The sequence below is a fragment of the Falco punctatus genome (genome assembly GCF_963210335.1).
Source record: "Falco punctatus genome assembly, chromosome: 14".
NCBI classification, from domain to species: Eukaryota; Metazoa; Chordata; class Aves; order Falconiformes; family Falconidae; genus Falco; species Falco punctatus.
The window spans coordinates 8,594,881-8,615,267 of NC_137594.1; the positions used below are offsets into that span (position 1 = coordinate 8,594,881).

Consider the following 20,387-nt stretch of genomic DNA (forward strand, 5'->3'; position numbering starts at 1 on the left):
CCTATTTGAGGAGCTCTGAAGGCTATTTACGATGTTTAGAGAATGAAGAATAAGAAACCAGTGAGATGGCTGATCTGACCAGATTTTTGTTTCTTCTCTGTCACCTTCTCCTCTTCCCTTTTTCCCTGCTTTCTAGCATGCAACTAGATATGAAATTCATCTGACCATGTCATATTAATTTCATCACAAAATAATTTTGGAAGAAAGACTGGCAGTAATCACAAATACATGCATACACCTGACTACATATCTTTACAGCTCTTTGGCCTCTCCTAATTTGCAGGAATTTGGAGAGATTGTAGAATTGTTCTCCCTCCTTTGTACTAAGGTTCCATTGAAGACTCAAAAAAATATTGAAGAGATTCTTTTTCCTCTTTATTGTAAGAAGTTAATTTAGAACTTAGCAGTGAGTAACAGATGCTTAAATAATTCTTTCCAATACTTTGTCATTGAACTTTGTCTTGTGTGATGTGCCTTCATTGAGCTTTGTGTAATCACCCTCCCTGAAATTGGCTTCTCACCTTGTACATTCTAAGAAATTGTGTCATCTCTGCAGATTTTATATCCTCACTGTTCATCTTATTTACCAGTTGTTCAAAGTTCTACTATGACAGTTAGGGAACTCTTTGATTGTTAAACTTGAAATTTTAAATACTGCAAGGAACTTGCAAAGATCCTCCATTCAGGAGTGAATTTCACCAGACTGTCTTAGAATATAGATGTTGGTTCCTTACAATAATTTCCTAAAGCAGTTTCATCTGTGCATCTCTCTGAGAGGCTTACCTAACCAACTGTCATTTTGTTTGGAATTCTGGCACAGCTCTCAGCTCACTCTAAAGCTGTGTCAATCTTCAGGTACTGTTATTTCTTGATCCTCTTTTATATGAAACTGATTCCCTTTGATACCTATCTGGTATTTTATATATATATAGATAGATAGATAGATAGATTTATTTTCTTTTGGTGTCACTTCATGGCAAAAAATATTTTATGTTCTGAATCTCTTTTCCCCACTGCAGTACTCCTTTCAGCCCTTACAAACGTTTCTTCTTTTCTTATGCATATTATACAAAAAATTTCATATACAATTTCAGCATATCCCTTTTTCTCTTACCATTGTTATAGTCTCTTAACTTCATTTACTCCTATATACCACTGTGTTTGTGTTTTCGTTCCATAACCTTTGATTACTTTTTGCAATTAGACGTTTTGTTATAGTATTTGCTCTGCTGGATGTCATGCTATGTACTACCCTCTAGGACAGAACGTTAATGTCCAGGAACAATTTTTTTTCTGTAACTTCTTCCTTCATTTTTATATCCCATTTCTTTTCACCCAAACTTACTTGACTTTCCTAAAGCTCCAGTTCAGTATCCTCTCTTAGAAGTCTTCCACTTTGAAGATAGAAATTGAAAACCATGTGGCTGGTTTTGAACTAGAACTTCATCATGTCTGGCCTTTTTGCCAATTTCATTGATTGTCTTTTAGCTTTTTTCTTTTTTTTATTATGTTGTGTGCAAATTCAACTTACAATACTATGCCATACTTCAGTGATGCCTTCCTCTTCAGAATTTATATCTGAAAACTGAGAGCACTAGCTGTATTGGCACATCTGTGTTGTTTGGTTTTGATTAACGTTTGGTCAAATCATTGGTTCTTCCTGCCAGATTTTTCTTCCATTACCTTTAATGCTGTATTGTAGATGTAGCTCCACAATGCACATAATGCTAGACCTTACCTGTTGTACATTTCAAACGTAAACCTTCCTCCTTGCATCTTACAGTATTCTCATTTAATATCTTAATATTTGTACAACACTGTTCTCTTCAGAACATAGCAGCAGCGTCTTTATTCCAGGTACAGAGGCAACACTGCATGAGGTAAGGTACAGTTTTGGTTGAAACTCAATAAGCTGCAAGATTCTTTAAGGTCAGTAAAAGAAAAAAAAATTTGAAAAAATTTGGCCCAGTGACTTGAAAATTTAGTGTACAAGTTCAAATGTCATTCAACTAATGCACGTGCATTCAGTGCACGGTTAAAGGTCCTGTCATGGTAGGGCTGAAATCATGGACGTTAACTCTATGTTTTTCTTTCAGTAACTTAAAACTTTTAGCTGAAGGTGTTCAGATTAAACTGGATTCCTTACGTGTTATATAAGAAATATTTTGTCAGCTCTGACTGCTGAATCTTGTCTTAAGGTCTTTGATCAAGATGGATTTAAAAAATCTAGGAAGGATTCTTTTGAAAATAATTTTTAACAAGTGGTAACTTTGTATGTGCTTTAATGAAATCTTTGATGGCAGTTCAGCAATCTGGAAGTTAAGATCTTCTAACAAGCACTTCCAAGCAAGCACCATATTTTGTATTTGGTAAGGGACTGCCTGACATCTCTTCTTGTGTACTGCTGTTGTTCTTCTAGTATATATTTGCCACAACTTTAAAAAACAAGCAGACCAAGTAGTTAAGCAAAATTTGCAGAGTTTTTAAGAGATTATACCGGGTATAGATATGTATCTGCATGTTCCACACATTGACCACCTAGGGAACTAGAGATTTACTTAACCTCTTGCCTTACTTAGCTTTCCAAACACAACTAAAAAAAAAAACCAATCAGCAGGTTACTGCGTGAAAGAGACTTACATTACATTATTGTAAAGTCTGTTCAAGAGATTACAAAGTCTGAAACAAAACCTCTTCATTTAAAAAATTCTCAGTGGGAAATTAATAGAGAATAAAGAACACTTTGTGAGAAAGAAAAATAAAGGCAAATTTAAATTTGTCATCCTAATTAAAAGCTGGTTGTGAAACAATCTCGAAAACAGTTATCATTAACAACAAAATACACTTGAAAAGTAAAATTATATTCATAGACTGCTGATAAATTAAAAAGAAAACCCTGTAGATCTACCTGCATTTTGTGTTTAGGTGAAATGATGTCCCATCAAGACCATGAGCAAAACATGCATTCATTTGAAATTCTCAAGGTTAATAAATGTCTCAGCAGTATTTTATTCCTACTGACTTAGAACATAAACATTTACCTTTTATACATTAACTACTCTCAATTTCATTGACAAATTGATGCAAATTTTCAGTGCAGTTGTAGTTACAGTGATTACGATTCAAAAAGTAAACATTGGCAAGATATGATGGTCAGTTACTAGTTAAATCCTGCATTTAAATACAGGAAAGAAACACCTACCTTGTTTCTTAGACTTAGATGCTTTGGAGTAATTGCAATTGCAAATGAGCATTTTAGGGTATGACAGTTGCTACTGCATAGAGAGGACATCTTGTGGTACCCTGTCTCTTGGTGAAGACTGCAAGAAATGATAGTAGGCATTTTACTGATACTTGCAAAGGCAGTAAGATGAGCTGGTGTCTGGGGGACTCATCTTTTTCACCTAAAGATGAATTACAGGAGCTCTGCACGGGTCTGTCAGGGAGCCCGCTGGCGTTGGCACCATCAGACATGGGGGAAGCTTCTGGCATCTTCTTATAGAAGTCAGCCCTGTAGCCCTGCCGGCTACCAAAAGCTTGCCACGCAAACCCACTAGATTCAAAATGAGAGCAAGCAATCTGTGTGTGCTTTCTTCACTCTAACTACTCAGCAGCAACAGGTGCTTTGGCTTTGTGATGAGACCAAGTGCTGATGGTGGAGAGCCAGCAAATGGAGAAGAGGCAAAGAGCTGTCCAGTATCTCATGGTAGTGGAACTCTACCCCCTCCAGATCCATTTAACTCTTTATCAAATATACCAGGAATGGAGAAGGTGGTTAATCAAAAGAGAAAAAACCTGCTCAGGCTACAGCCAATGCAGAGTGATCACTTCTCTTCATTTACGGCACAGGGAGTTCCTGCTTGTCCTGCCCACATTCTTACTTCATTTACAGTGAGTTTCAAACAGCCACTACAAATATCAGCATATAAACAGAGGGGGAGAGAGGGGAAAAAAAGAAGAGAGATCTTAACAGTGACAGAGGAGGTTGAGGAATGGAAGGGTAGTGGGTTCTAGGGAGCCATGGGGAGGTTGAAGGAGAGGTCCATTGCCCTTGCAGAAAAGTAGCACTGGCTGGAGCATTCTTTTGGCTTGCCATTGACAACAGAAAGAAACAGCAGCCCCAGTGATGTCAAATATCAGCAGTTCAAGTGTTGTTGCTATAGTAATATGCTAGAGGAAGCAACCTGATATGCATATTCAAGATTTGCTGTAGGGTACAAATCTATCAATGTTGACCCATGAAAACAAACTGGCTGAAAATCCAGTCTTGCCTAAATTTGAGTCCACACAGACTGCTCTTTCTTGTCTGGTTGTGTATAACTTACTCTTCATCCACATTATCAGAGGAGATGTAAGAAAGTAGGAGGGACACAGACAGGGGCCTTGGGGAAACTCAGTGCTCTTGGATTTGTAGCACCAGTAATATACTTTGTTTTCACCTTTTTCCTCTCTTGTCATCCTCTCCGTTGTGCATTTTCACTGCTATCAGCCTGGTATTCTCCAGCCTACCTTCTAACCCTCTGATTCATTGAGTGTTCTTTACCTTTTGATAGTAGTGATGTCCCTATTTGCTACAAAGTCACTTTTATCGCACCCTTTATCCTAATCAACTCCTCAATTTTTCAAAGTCTATCTCACATTTTCTATATTTCATTTTTCCTACTGATTGACTCCCTCTTTCCCCTCCAACTAATCTTACTTCATTTTTTTCTTCGCTGTGAAGAAGGCATTGCCAAAATGTCACCTCTAATCTTGTTTCCCATTTCTAGCATGTAATTTATTAATCCTCTCCCTCCCTTTTTTCCCTTTTATTGAGCAACCTACATGCTAATACAGCTCAAGTTTTATTTTCAGATTGTCAAATAAATAATTTCACAAGTCTTAAGAGTAGGGGGAAAAATAAAAAAGAGCTTTGAAATAATGATCACCCCTGTCTTTCCGCCAAGGCATTTGCTTTTAGATCTATACAAATGACTTTATTCAGGGGTGATATAGCTGTCCCATATCAGTTAAATTAATTATTGGATAGGGTATTTAGGGAGGTAGGGGGAAAAGCCAGCCTTTGTCTGATTTATAAAGAACCACTACATAAAACCTTCATATTACTGTAACTCCGGTCTTTCAAAAATAGTATTCCTTCCCCCACACCTTAAAACTGTATTCTTGTTAGATGGGATTTTTGCTTTGCCCAGCTTCTCACTTTGGTTTTAATAAGAGTTTTGATTGGCATTTTGCATTGGTGAGCTGATAGCCTTTTTCTGGCTCTAGTAGACACTTTCACTGGATCTCTAAGTCAAAAGAAAAAAGAAAACTATCAGTTCTTTCTGAGCAGAGATGGATGACCATAAAATACAAGCACAGTTTTCTTTTGGTGCCAGGCCTGCTTTAAAGTGTAGTATTATTTTTACTGATAGATTTTTTTTAACCACTGCTGTGTTCAGTGGGAAAAGAATCATTGCTGCCCAAATTATCAGCTACACTGTTCTCGCAGAGCCTAAAACACTGTGTATGCCCTTCTAATTTTTGGCATGCTTCTTGTGACGTTTAGTCTTTTTATCAGAGGTGCTAACTTTGCTATAAGGAGATCAAGAAGTATGTGGAGCAGATGCACTGTGACCTTTTTCAAATTAGATATCTAGTGTATCCTTCTATGACTGCAAAGTAGTTTCTTATACTGCACCAGTCTGGTAGCACAAATGCAAACATTTAGTCAAATATTTAATGTCATTTTCAATAACGAATGCAGGTCCATACAGAGATCTTCTAAACATTATATATCCCTAAACCTGGTTCCTTGCCTGACAGCACAGTTTTTATCTCCAAAAATAGGCATCCGTGTTCCCCAAAAACGTATGGACTCATAATGAACAGGGAAGGCCTGTTGAGATCGTTTGGTTTCTCTGCTAGCCTAGCACATAATGAGGAGACAGGTAGGTAGCATTGCAGCTCTGCGGTCAGAGATGAATGCCATCTTGTGTCCTCAGATTATCAGTGCTAAACCTTGCCACGGAGTTCAGCACTCGGTCAGGATTAGCCGCTTTTGTAACCCAGATTGTGTTAGTTTCCATGGAATGAATGAGTTTAGAAAGCAAATGGTGTAAATATGACTCGATCACTGAGACAGTTAAGCAGCTACAGACATTTAGTATCTGTTACTGTCCAGCTTTGCAGAAGTGTTGATATCACTGATGGACAGCTGAGCATCTGCTTGCACAGTAGATACAGGAAAATACTACGCTGGGCAGTTAAATCCAGTACTTCAGTACTTTTGAGACTGTAAAGTCCTTGGTTGCTGATTAACTCAGTAGGCACTTAAATTCTTGAGATGTTCGTGCATGACCCTTTGCACACAGATTGAGCTTGCTCTGCCTTCATTCAGGACAGCCCTTGCAGCTTCAGTTAGCGCAGCACCAAGGTGAGCTGCTAGGCTTGAGAAAGGGTTTACTGGCTCAGACTCAATGCAACATGAATGCGAGTGTCTGCATTACATCTGGTAACCTTCGAGTAAGGGCAGAGCAGGCTCATCTCTGCAAGGAAGTTACTGTATAGATAGTCTCCCTCCACCCATTACACTCTCCAGGTATCTACTTCTGCGTTTGGACACATCCAAAGGCAGTTAATTTTTGACTGCTAAATTTCTGGGTGTTTTGCTCTTGTTTAATCTTGTTAACAGTTTACATTGCCTGATTTACCTTCACTTGGGTGGGCGTCACTGGAGAGTGGGTCTTGGAAGGAACCTTCAGCATCAGTGTATTGGCCTGATGCAAAAGAGACAGGCTGGCTGATCGGTGGGAGAAGCAACTTCTGCCATCCAGCCAACAACAATTGTTTTGGAGACAGAGTTTCTAGGATTGGGATTAGGGGAGGAGTAAATTAGCTTTGTGTCACCTGCAAGAATGCCTGAAACATCAGATACAGCACATTTTGGGGCAGGACTTCATCCCAAACTGTCTACACTGCATTACATTGACCATATTTACCATACTACATTTACGTAAGCTACAAAGTTTACGTTTAAAAATGAAGCAGTGCAGCAAATGTGAACTAACATTTCCCTTATGTTAGTGCTCTGCTTGTTAGAGTCAGTCACTTGTTTGTGCCCTTTCCACTTTCAGTGATCAGGTAAGTATTTCCTACAAAATGAAACAGCTTCAACAGTAGCCGGAGCTGCAGTTTGGTGCTCTAGTCAGTGCTCAGGAGAAGAGCAAGGGAGGCAAGGGAAGCTTTGTGGTTTATGTACGACCTGATACAGCAGGCATGGTCTTAGAATGGTGCCTCCTTTGGTCCTGCATGTGAGAGTCAAAATACCCAACTTGTACATCCCAGCACAGTGAGATGTGAGCTGTGAGCCTAATTAACGTGATGTTGGCAATATTTAGGCAAACATTTTCAAAAACAGTCAGTTTGTTAAGGACTTGGTAAAAACCTAAAGGATTTAGATTCTTCCTAGTAATTCAGATTTTAGTTTACAGTTTTGTGGCTAAAATGCCAAGGTTTTTTTTATAGCTCTGCTGCAGGTGTTTAACAAGGGTACAGTTCAGGCCACGTTTTGCTCCTTGGGATTTCCAAGTGCCAGTGCCAGTTCTCACCAAGTCTGGTGACTTAGACATGACATACCTTTTTCATTCCAGTCGGCTGGAAGCCTAAGTGCCCTACTCACTACTGTAGTTTGCACTAGACAGGAGGTCACTTGGGAATTAAGTACTAATTATTAAAATCCCTCTGCCTTCCTAAAGTAATTTGTTTTTTCATCCCACATGTGGGTGGAATTGCAGTGTGAAATTTTCAGACTGCCCAGATTCTAAAGTTATCCCTCCTGGAGTATGACAGGTCACATGGAGGTGGGAAATGGCTACAGATCATAGACATATGACATATTTAAATGTGAGCAATTAGAAATTCACGGGCACTGCTGTAGATGTTCTGCCTTTGGGAACAACAACAGTAAGGAAGGCTGCTACTTAAAGGAAATGGAAGGGTTCTCCAGTGCCAGAAAAGTAAAAATCAACAAACATCACAACCTGGTGTATCTATTTGCTGCATTGCTGACATCTACAAATAACAAAGAGCTCAAATGCTCACTACCAATATCTGTTACCTGCTTGCAAATATGACATTTTCTCTGCCAGCATTTGTCAAGCTACCATGAGTTGCATTCATATTCCATATGGATATGTATTTTTTTTTCTTTGTTTTCCTTTGACATTAATGCTCTGGCATAGCTTTCTAAGTCGTAAAGTAAGGAAATTAACTTACATTTGCTGGCTTGCTAAAGTAAATTAGCTACACTTTTGACTTTCTGTGGTTTTACTCTGAATGGGAGAAGCAATAAAAATGAAATAAGGCTAATCACTGTTGTTCTATGGTTTTCTCTGTGGTGTGTTAAGAGGAGAAGAACCCATAACAAAGACTCATGAGTTCATATCTGCTTAAAACAGGTCTCTAATTAGCTTCTATAATCGATCTCTCTGCTCTAGCAGGTGAACCAGGTAATTATCTTGTTTATGGTGTAGGTGAGTCACAAAATGCTAGATAGCTTTCTCTGTATCTTTAAAAGATAATGCATTGTAACAAGTGCTCCCAATATGAATGAACTACTGTCATAACCCATACCATCTGTTTCACACGCAGTGATGTGAGATCTCATTTTATTCTTTGTTACAAAGAGTTCCAGACATCAAAGAACTGTCCCTTTGACCGCTGTCTCAATCAAAAGATTTTACCTAGACAAATCTTTACTTCCCATTATGGTTTCAGTGCTGCAGAATATCAGGTGTTTCCTGGTATCAAGAGGAGGAATCCAGTCATCGGTGCTTTTTTTAAGGGCCAAATCTTGTCACTGTTCACTTCCCATGGGCCTTTTGAGTAGCACAGAAACTCCAAACTCAGCAGTTAATTAGGGGTTAGTTACTTAGGGCCTGAGGCTTTAGAGATAGACTGTGGTGCGCTATACAATGTATGCCTTTTATTCAACATGATGTGTCTGTTACCTTCCAGAAGGTAGAGATATGTTGGCTAAATGCGTGGTTAGGATTAAGTTGATGTATAGAAAGCAGTATCTTGGTATGCTTAATTGCTCATAGAAAAATCCCTAAATCTGACATATTTTTGAGTCTTCTGCATACTCATGTTCAATCTGTGCTTTATTTACATAATACAGATATTTCTCTTTCCTGCAGATTGTCTCATAGTAAGCTCTACAAAGGAATAATCCCTTTTGACAACCTTTAAAGGGTCGCAGTTGTATTTGAAGCCTATGACCAGTAGCACTAATAATAGTGTATTTGTAAAGAGAGGACGTACAGTGCAGCTCTTCCTAGTATAATGTGGAAGTGTTTCATCTCTTTTGTACTAGCAAAGAGGCTTCGTGCTTGTGATGAATGGCTGAAATATGAGACTACATGTTTTCCATAATCATTAAAACAATAGTGTACCAGCTTCTCCCCGAGCTAAAAATAATCCGGTCGTGGACATGCCCCTTTTCCTCTTCTCCTTGATAACTGAATTCAAAATTCCCATAAATAATGTCTTTTTTTTTCCTTCATTTTTCATAGACTTGTCCCTAGCAAATTTAGTTTCAAGGTCTTTTATTTCTGTTTCTAAAGTAATTATCCTCTGGGCCTCTTCCTTTCTTCCTGGTATGATGCTAGACTAATTATTCTTCTCCTAATGAATGCCTGAAATGGATCCCATATGGTGTCATATGTGCCTTCAGATGGAAGCTTCGTTTGAATAAAATAAGAAAATTCTTCTCTTGGGGCTTTCTTAAATTTTTCATTCTGTAACAATGATGAGTGAAATCTCTGTCTTGGGGATAGAGGCAGCCAACTTGCTTTCTATTACATTTCAAGCTTTCTCTGAACTGGAGATTTCCATGTCTCTCTCACTTGCTACGGCCATCTGCAACTCTTACTCCACATTGTCACAAGACTACTTGAATGAGTCAGAGCATCATTACATTTGATCTGAAAGCCATTTTTGTTTCCTTAAAAAATATACCATTATTTCTCTTACAGTTCTTTGTCACCTTTCTCTAGACCTACCCCACAGCACGCAGTGCCCTTTTTTATTGCCTTTAGGGCTCAATCCACATAGTGATTTTTTAATACAATTACCTAATAAGAAACTAATCCCAGTTTATTTCTTTGCGTGCAGTGACTCAAACCCACAGTTCCCAGCAGAATGCTTTCTCTACCAGATTACTGAGTATTCATGGCACATGTCAGTCTTTGTATCTGTATAAGTACAAGTACATTAAATGTGTAAACGTAAAATGAAGGTCTTCAGGTCTCAGCGTTCTGAGCACTGCACTGGCAGTGACAGCACCAGAAGGAATGGTCACTACCTGTTTTCGGCAGTGCAGTGTAAATTTACACTGCACTTGGTTCCCAATCACCTTTAAGGAGTATTGGTAAAGCATCTAATGGAACCTCGTGCCGCCTCTTTACCTTTATCTCACATGACAGAAAAGTTATAATTGCAAGTTATTACTTGTATTGTGATAGATGATAGAAGTCCTGGTCGTGAATATGTACAACCTTGTGTTGCGAGCTGTGCAATGGAGAGTATTTTCATTGTTTCTAAAATCAGGTTAAAATGGGGTCATTGAGACTATATTTTGCAACCATATATAAGTAAAGCAAGTCACACTGATACATTAAGCTTACACCAAACAAATGAAAATATGTGAAACACTCCAACTCTGCATTCCAATCTGTTAACAAATTCAGGCTTTTTATTGCTTAAGATCCATAATTCTATAGATTTAAGTTTAATTCTGTTGTTTTTTCTGTATGACACAGTGTTTTATTTATGGAAATCCCTGATATGTCATTTTGTTCTTAATCAAAAATCCTTTTTCTACTTACTAATCAACTAAGTAGGCATGGGGAAAATTGTGTTCTGAACTTCCATCTACCACAACATACTCTGCTTGAGTCTACTAAGCAGTACTGTTGTGAATGAGTAAGATTGCATCTTATGAGTGTGGAGGTGATGCTAATGGCATGGATCAGTCTGAAGCAGGGCTGTGATTTGATACTGCTGCATAAAAGATAATGCTAAAATGGAAATGTTTGTGGACACATGAAAGAGAAAGTGAAATGGTGTTTTGAAAAGCACTGATTCTGCATAAAGTTGATTTTAGTGGTGTATCACTTGAATCATACTAATTACTTGTGAAAACATAGTCATTTTATCTGATGTATGTATTTGTTCTTGCTGTCAAAGACACAGTGGGGAAATACTCTATTGATTGTCGTTGCAGCATTTGATCCCAAGTTGATAAAGGACAGTAACTAACTGAGCCACTATTAATATCGAGCTCTGCTTGAATTTAGACCTTCAGCAATGTGTGAATCTGCAATCAGGGAGAATGTTAAAATAGGAAAAAAATGCCTAATCTTAAGAAGTGCTATGAGGCCTAACTTCCTGTTTAAATGGAGAGTGTTTGCCGTTGGGTGGTCTCAGCCTGAGAATATCAAGTCAATAGCTTTGCAAAGTAAGTAATGCACTTTTGTGAATAAGCTTATTTCTTTACTTGGAGGAAGTTTCTTGGTATGTTTTCTCTTCTATGAATGAATAATTCTTAGCATTCCAATAACCGAGCTCAGGATTTAAACTAACAATCCACCAAACAGATTTTAGCTTCTCTAACGATCTTTAAGCTTACACATTCTTGTAGGGTATAATTCTTGTTTTGGATTTGTTCTGTTTTGCTCCATTTAGTCCTGTTCTGATATACTTGTGAAGATTTTTAACAGTCCAAACCTGGAAGAGTCCCCCATGATCTGTTCAATAGCTTGTGTCCTCTACCTGACTTTCAGTCACTTGCTACAAATAACCAAGGGAACATAAACCATTTTAAGGGATAATAATTTATCTTTTGCAGAACAGTTGGTTTCTTTTCTTTCACTGACTCAATGCAGTGACCATACAGAATGCTTAATTCATGGTTCAGACAGCAGTTTCTTGTTCTTCTTTCTTATTAAAGTCACAGTGTCACTTTTCTGACAGAGCTGTATTTGCATATTTAAGCTTGATGAAAGACCAGTAACCAACAGGACTAAGGGAAGGGGTAATTTCTTATCTGTATTTCAGTATTGGTTGTTTTCCCTGCTGGAAGTTGGCTCTGAGCAGCCTCTTTAACAAGATACATTGCTGAAGGTAATAAATAACTCTGGGAATCTGTGCAGCAGTAGCTTTTCTTAGAAAACTAAAGCTTTCAATGTTGGCTACTTACAGTTAGGTCCCTAAATTCATTGTTAAGTACCCAAAACAAATTGCTGTGATGATGAAAAATTCCACTTAGCCACAAATCTAATTTTGACAACGTGAGCTGTGAGTACTCAGAGCTTTGTAGAAGCAGACCGCTTTGATCTACGTAATCAGATTTGGCATTTTCTCTCTACTTAGATCTATCTAGGAGCGATGTTTCAGGAATATTGTTTAGGCAATATCATTCAGGCAATATCAAGTGCAGGACACTGTCATTTTCTTGACGAGATTAGAAACTTTCTGTTCTCTTCACAAGTCACAATTTTTTTCATTCAATTGAGCCCTACAGCCAGGAATTTCAGTAGTTCACTGTGTCAAGAAGACAGGTGCAAACTCAGCAATAACCACATTCATGGCACCAGGTCTGACCCAACATTTTGGGGCCAGAATGAGGGAACTGTGACAGCATTCAGAGCGCATGCAGATGTCTGGTGTGATCTACAGAATTACATGAGCAGAATGTGAACTGGGGAGGGGGATTCAGTTCAGCAGGAGTGAATCGCCTAGTCTGCGCTGTCCATTTTGGAAATGGTGTGGGGGCAGGAATTGCAAGAGAATCTGATTCTTGTATCTTTGATACATCTAATATTGCAGGAGCAATTTTCAAAACCCAATCAAGTCGTCTTGAAAACTAGGTATCAGTTTTACCCACTATCAGGAACCTACATTAGTTAGTTAAATAAATTTCTTCCTGTTGAATTGGAATAACCTTACTGCTTGATACAAACTTTCTACCATCCAGCCTAAATTTATTTCTTAGCAATTAAGGAGGGTGTATCTGTATCATTATGTACCTAAATCCCTTCAGGAATCTTGATTTTTGTGCTTTCTATCATAAAAACCCCAACAGACTACATACTGGAGTTGCTTTGCCTGCTGAGGTGTGGCAGGTCACTGGGGGTCAATGTAATCACCTGCATCAAATAAAACTCCCAACATTATATGATAAAGGGAAAAAACCCAGCTGTTGATGTGCTGGGTGTTACAAGCCCAGGGAGAGAGCAAGATGGAGAGGGTCCTACTATTTACCAATCCCACTTCATTTAATAGCAATCTAATATAGTGACATAATTATACCATACTAATAAGTCTGCAAAGGCATGAGCTCTGTAACTACAATAGTGTCTTCTAAATTCTACTGTTTATCGACCATAACTGGTCATCTGCTGTGTTCTGACCTGTAAGAAGCATAACATGACAGTAAATAATAAGAAGCAAAGACATTAGGGAAGGTTCAGGCAATACTCCCAAGGAACCTTGCAGATTTTCTTTGTCTGACACTTTATATTTAAAAATTAATCCAGAGCACCCCTACAAAAAAAATCTATTTTACTTGTTTAACAAAATGGAGTATTGATTTGCCAAAGCTTAAGCAAAGCAGCCTACATGAGTCATTGATCAAGAATTTGGGCTCAGTCCATGTGATCATTAACTTCTTTGTCAGGTGCATTCATTTATTCATAAGCTTTGTTTATGGCAGACCCTTCTCACTGTCTCATTTCAAAATAACAAAACCCAAATGCCTTCTCTATCTTCCATTTCACTTAATACAGAAGGCAACACAGAAAGTGCTATCAACTTCAAAGATTTTATGAGCCTTTTGAAGAATTTAGGAACTCTGGAGGCTTTCATATATGGCCAGGGTTCAGTATTATTTCAGAACTGTACATCATGAGTGTAAAATTCTCCAGAGTAAGCAACCCCTTGTGCTGCCATGTGGGGAACCTAAGCAAATTTGAGAAAGTTAGTAGTTAAACCATTAGGAGCTCCATATACCTTTGCACCATTGCTCAGGAAATGCTGGTTGCATGATATAAAGTCATTCTTTTGATGGACCGTTGTTGCAATAAAATACGTATGTTAGAAACTTCTGATGCACTAGTTAAAGGTTTATAAAACAGGATCTGGTTAAAACCCATGGCTTAATCACAAATCAAAACCACATTCTCTGTGGTTTAAAGTAAGCAAAGTAACAGGAAGCAAAAGAGTTTTGAATTCTGTTTTTTTGAACATGGTACTATTCTAAATTCCAGGCTTTACTGTGCTGTAAGCTTAATAGTAGGCAGGAGATACTAACAATGAAAAATGAGGCCTTATAATCAATATCTCGGTATTTGCTGCACTCCATTAATCCTGTATCAAAAAGTAACATCACAGTCATGAAGAAGTTATTATAGGGCGAAGTAGGGTATGATCTTACACTGAGTTAAACAGCCCGTGGTGACAGGGTTCAGCATCTTCCCTGGCACACAGGCGGGTGAGGGAACCCCTCCGCGGCAGCTGGGTGAGTTCTGCTGCCTTCCCCGAGGTGCCTGGGTTAAGGGCGCACGGAGAGACAGGCGCCTCCGAAGAGCTGCTGTGTTCGCTCGCCGCTTACCTGCTTGTAATTTCCCTGTAAGCCTATCTCCTTAGCGTGCAGCTGTCAACCTTTTAACATCAAAAATGAAAACAGTGGGGAAAAAGAAGATGAAACAGTTTGTGATTTTTTTTTTTTGGTCTTGTTTAAAGAAAAAATACCGTAGTCTCACTCTTAATTTATACGACTGATGTCTAATTTGCATGCTGGATGGGCTGTAGTGCAGACTGCGCAATACAGTCTGACTCTGGGAGCCTGGATATATCTCAGGATGTGGAATTACATCTTTCTGTGTATCTAGTAATTCTTGAAAGACAGTAATGGAAATCCCTCTGTGTGAGTCAGGAAATTGCCAAATAAACAGCCTGATGTACTACCGCAGTAGGAAGTACAGGCCTCATCCAGAACTGTGAGGAAGATGGAAGTTTTTCCATAAATTGTATGCAGTGAGTTTTGCATTAGACACCAGTTCTGTAGTTGGTACATGGTTGTGATATGGACAGACAATTTAGTAGCTCATTTTTTATCTATTTGTGTGTGAGAAAGGAACTTTATCCTGACCAAACTTAGTGTGGGTAACTTGGTCAAAAATCCTGAAGGAGTTGTTGAGTGTATCTCCCACGCTGGGTAGCCATTTGAAACCTCAGTGAGACATCCTCAGAAAATTTTGGGGCCCACTCCTAAAAATGGTGAATTTGTAGGCATCTTGTGCTGAATTCAAGCATTCTTTATCAGAGAGAGGCTGATTTAGACTTTGGTGTAACTGCTGATTTTGTGCCAACAGTGGAATAGAAAACAGGATCACACTTCGCCCGAGGCAAAGTTCTCGCAGTCTGTTCTGTTACCAATACAAGTCACAAAACGTTTCTGCAGTGAGATTAATTTGATTTAACTTTTTTTCTTAGATTCAAACTATTTACATTTGGACACAGTCATGTATTATAAACAATAAAAAATAAGACAACATCAATATGTGCAGTGTATTCTGTGCATATATAAAATGCATACACATACATACACATATTAACTGCTCAAGCAGACTCAGAGAACAAAAAAAATAAATGAAAGAAAAGTGTAATACTAATGCTGCATATGTATGTATACATTTTTCTGTTAGCAACATATTTGCACTATGCTTCCTTTCAGTTAAAGATTGACTATGTGCCTGAAGAAATAGACTTGAAGTGGATGCACAAATAGCTGGGTAATTTTATTTAGGCACAGAATTATAAAGTAGCCATTTTTAACTTAAGCTAGATTGCACATTTACCAAACCTTCCATAAATTCATCATTTGGCTTAGTCACATTGAGAATTGTTTTAAATAAATCTATGTGAAAATTAAATTTAAGTTGAAAACCAGCAGGAAAAAGATGTATAGTGAGTACTTCATTTGTTGTAATAGGACTATTTGGAAGGAATACAAATGCACTTCAAATTGTAAAGAGCATAATTATTTTTCTCCAGAAGCTGAATGAAATAGAGCAGCTTCTGCCTATATAATATTTGATATGAATTATCCTCATAAAATTCAAGCTGTATTTTTAAAATTAAGTCTTTTCAATTTCCAAAGTTCTCCTTTTCTTTAATTAAAATGGGCAAAAAGAACACAGGAATTGTCTCAGCCAGTTGGACCAGTAGTACAGCTTCTGTGTTATACTACCTTTGGCAGTGGACACTAACAGTTGCTTCACTGAAATTTCAAAAAAACATTCATTATAGAAATCAGAGTGGGGACGATGGGGACAGGTGGGACATGAAGGGCATGGGCAAAACCCTAAGCCTGAAAGGACCTTGAAGAGGTCACCTAGTCCATCACCCTGCTTCGATAATCCACTGAGAAGGGAAATTTCATTGTAAACCCTGACAGTAAATATTGGTTTCAGGGTCTCTTTCTCTCGTATCTGACAAAACTTCAAATCTGCATATTATCCATACAATATCTATTCCTTTTCTTATGCTGTATGGGGTTAGTGTATTGTAGGTGACTGCAAAAATCAGGAGTAATTTATTGCTAATAGGCAATTGCTGGGATTCTGAGACGTTTTGTATCACTTGGGTTTGGTCAGGAGTATCAGCAGGAGGGAGGGTATCATTCCAGACAGCTATCCATCAAATGACACTTAGGAACTGTTTAAGAAACAGTGTCAGAACTATTAAATTTAATGACTCTACCTCCTTTTCCAGACAGCCTACAAACTTGTTCTGACAAGAAATGATTAAGGACCCCGCCTCCAAAAAGCCAAACAAACAACAACAACAACAAAAAAAAAGCCAAAACAAAAAAGAGTGGCAAGATTTAAAGTGGGACTTTTTTAACAAAAGAGAACACCAGTCTTTGTTGCACAGTAGAGCACTGAGCAACTATGCAGGAGCTGCTTCCAGAACTTAAAGCGGTATGTTTACATCAACATGGTGCTGGGCTGCCTAATGTGCGCTGCTGAGAGGCAGATGGTCTTAGCTCAGAGCTAGCGCTGTTCTACCACAGCAATAAGCTGTTTGGAGTTTGAACTAGTATCCTCTGCAGTGCTGTATGAAAGTACCAGCTCAGGTTCATGTTTCTTCATCTGCCTGTTGGCTCTCCTTGTGAAGTCTGCTGTAGGGAAATGAGAATAATGAATTTAGGGTGTCTGAAAGTTACCCCTACTTGTCTACCTAATCCCTACCAAGGCTTAAGCCAGTGTTTAAAAAACTCCCCTCCAATTTTCTGTCCTTCCCCCCTCCCCCCCTTTTTTTTTTTTCTTTTTGTCTGTAAAGACATGCCCACAGCCAGATGCCAAATAAAGAATACTTTTCTTCTAAAAATGTTATTCTGGCATTGACCCTTCTCCATGCATAGACTACTTTGTGGAGTTTAACCTCCAGGGTAAGAATGATTGATATCCTGTGTATCGTAGCTCAGGGCCTGGTCTAGAAACGAAATACTGTAAAATCCCCTGGAAGGAGCCCTAAAAGCCAGGATATGCACTGGGCAAGGGAGACACAGATGTAGCTGTTTACCCAAGACTTATGAATGGCAATAGACAGTGATACTGTGTTGTCAAACTGTTGGCTGTTGTGGATTTTGAAGTGCACTGCCTTTTTGATTTACCATGTTTGCGTCACCCATAATTTTGTATACTTCCATCATCTTCACTCTCCTTTATCACAGTCATGCTATTTACCCTTTTTGAAACAATTCTGATCTCTGCTCTGTGTGTGGATGATGCCATTTCTCTGGTTTGATACAGTATTAATTAAATAATATTCAAGTTCTTTTCATAAGAGAGACAAACTATTTAGAGACTTTGGCTTCAAAATAAAATTGTGCCAAAGAAACCGAGTGCATTAAATGCCTACTTTATAAAATAAGTGACTGCCTTTGGAAAAGAAACAAATGCAAATTCTAGTTACTGTGCTTGAAAGAGGTGACAAGATGAAGTGCCAGCATCTTGGCTCCTGTTCCTGCTTTATTGTCACAAGTTGTTAGTTACATTTGAAAATACGGATCTCTCTCGTTGTGGAAGTTGCGCTTGCCAGTTGGTCCCTGTACACTAGAGTGGCTTTACCCAATTAGCACAGTTTCCCATGCAGGACCCGGAATAGCTGTGCATGCTTCCTGAACGTCCCCACAGCTGAGGCTCATCCTCAGACTCTGGTGGTCTATACCCGGCTGCTTTACCAGGCGAGCTGGGTGCAGCAGCAGTAACAGCGTGCCTCGCTGGAAGTCAGCCTTGGCACAGCCAGTCTCGCTGGGTTTGTCTGTAGTTCTCTCTGACAGGTAGAGTCTGCCCCGATCTCAAACACTCTATGCGGCAGACGGAACAGTATTTTTAACCCCAGTGCACTCGTGAAATGAAACAGGTCATGGAAACAATGACATTTAAGTGCTACTTGTAATCTTCATCATGGGCCATCTCAAGCTATTTGCATCCCTCTTCTGGCACTCAACCAAGTGAAATTCACCCTGTGCAGAGTGGTGTGCTAGTCAAGCTACATATAAGGCTCATACTATGATGATGGGAGTGCCATTAGGTAACTGCTTTATGGGAAAAACATCTGAAGGACTTAAGAGATTGGTTTCATGATGCATGAGTGGAGAAATAGCAGTCCTGAGAAAACATGAGCTTAACTGCAGTTCATCATCTGCCGGTGGACTGAATTGCATGACCCCTATTTTAGGTTTCTTTAAGCGATGGAAACCTAGTATTGCAAAGTATCCCATCAATAATGCAGCGTCGTAGACCTTTCCCTATATTTTTACCTTGTTGCTATCTATAGATTTTTGCACTTTTCTAGCCACAGGTAAGTAGGTATGCCACATTTCTGATTGAGTCACAACCTAGAGATTACACTGGACTTCAGCTAAAAGCTATTATGATAGAACACATTATAGAATGATACGTAATGATGGATTACAACTAAACCATGAAGTATCTGCCACTTTTATAAGTAGACAGACAGAATGTCATCATTGAAAAAAAAAAAACAAACCCCAACTTCCTCTTAACTGTAGTTAGCAATTCATGTATTTTCCCTTCCTTTAAATAGTAAGCAGGGTTTGTAGGTAATTTTTTGTTTCTGTGGTAGGCAGTGGAAATGATCACTTCTTTATACAGAGAAACAAAGTCACTGTAACCCTCCTAATCATTTTTTTGATGATCTACAGATGATGGCAGGCACTGCTTTACTAATTGGTCGCAAGTTAACAAAACCAGCTTTCCTCACACCCTCATTCCAGTTCTAAGTGATGGGAAAATGCTAAATTTATCAATAGCCATCACTCGTATTTTAATGGCTTGAGGAGCATCCAGATATATCTACATTACTTTGAAAAAATGTGATTAATTTTATTTTAGTTGATCATAACCACTACAAAGCAGTTATGTTCTAAATATTTAATAACTCTGGGGTTTTACTATTTTGTCTTTCATTAAAATTAATTTCTCATTTTTCAATGGATAGAGTATGACGTAAGTACTTGTCTGTAATGGTCATCTTTGCACTAAGCTGTATAAAATGTTAACATAGTCTACTTAGAAATAATGTATTTTATATTGTGCATCTCTTAAAAATTCCTTTTTTTCAAAAACATATCTAGCTCAATCTGATATTTGTGTTCCTAAAAACTGCTAAGTACCATTTTTCCTTTAAAAACAGGCACAACAAGAAAACTGTTTTAATGGGGATAAATATAAAATAGGATACAAAACATTTTGATTGAACAATATGACATACAATGTAATGAATATGTAATTTTTTAAAGGTATTTTGGAAGAAGAGGAAAGGTTTTTCTGCTCAAAACATTTCTCTGTCATACTTCCCTAAACTGCGTTTTAATTTTTCTCTTCTGTGTTTTTGTTGTGAAGATACCAAACCAAGGCATTCATTATTCACCCACAGCTAGATGCAGATGCTCTGGATGCAAGCTGGGACCCCCTGTTCAAACAGATCTTAATTGTTTTATACTTTTCATTATTGATCAGTTGCATTTGTTATGTTTTGAAGAGTCACTGTTAACTTCCTCATGCCTATAGCTCATTTTGTCTAGTTAAACGTTGGCTCTAAATGAGCACTTCCATTTGTGGCATCTGTTGTGTTTCCCTTTTCAGCCACCCTGTATGGCCCTCCTGCTGGGAGAACCTGAGCTGACACAGTTGCTGCTGGCAGTGTCACTATCTGCTTTTCATACAGAAAAATGAGTTCTGTGTCTTAAACACCCTGAAGGAGGCTGAATTGGATGCTTTATGTCATTTTGCATTTTACTTAAGCAGCAA

At 38.4% G+C, this 20,387-nt stretch overlaps 1 long non-coding RNA gene across 1 annotated transcript in view; it reads right to left on the reverse strand.

Moving 5' to 3' along the window:
* The window catches only part of LOC308072959, a 50,720-nt gene that overhangs the window by 18,849 nt on the left and 11,484 nt on the right, over positions 1–20,387 (reverse strand). The window contains exon 2 of the long non-coding RNA XR_013931859.1: positions 1–17,227. This exon is cut by the window's left edge and continues 18,849 nt beyond it. This is a non-coding gene — a long non-coding RNA (uncharacterized lncRNA). The remainder of the gene's footprint in view (positions 17,228–20,387) is intronic.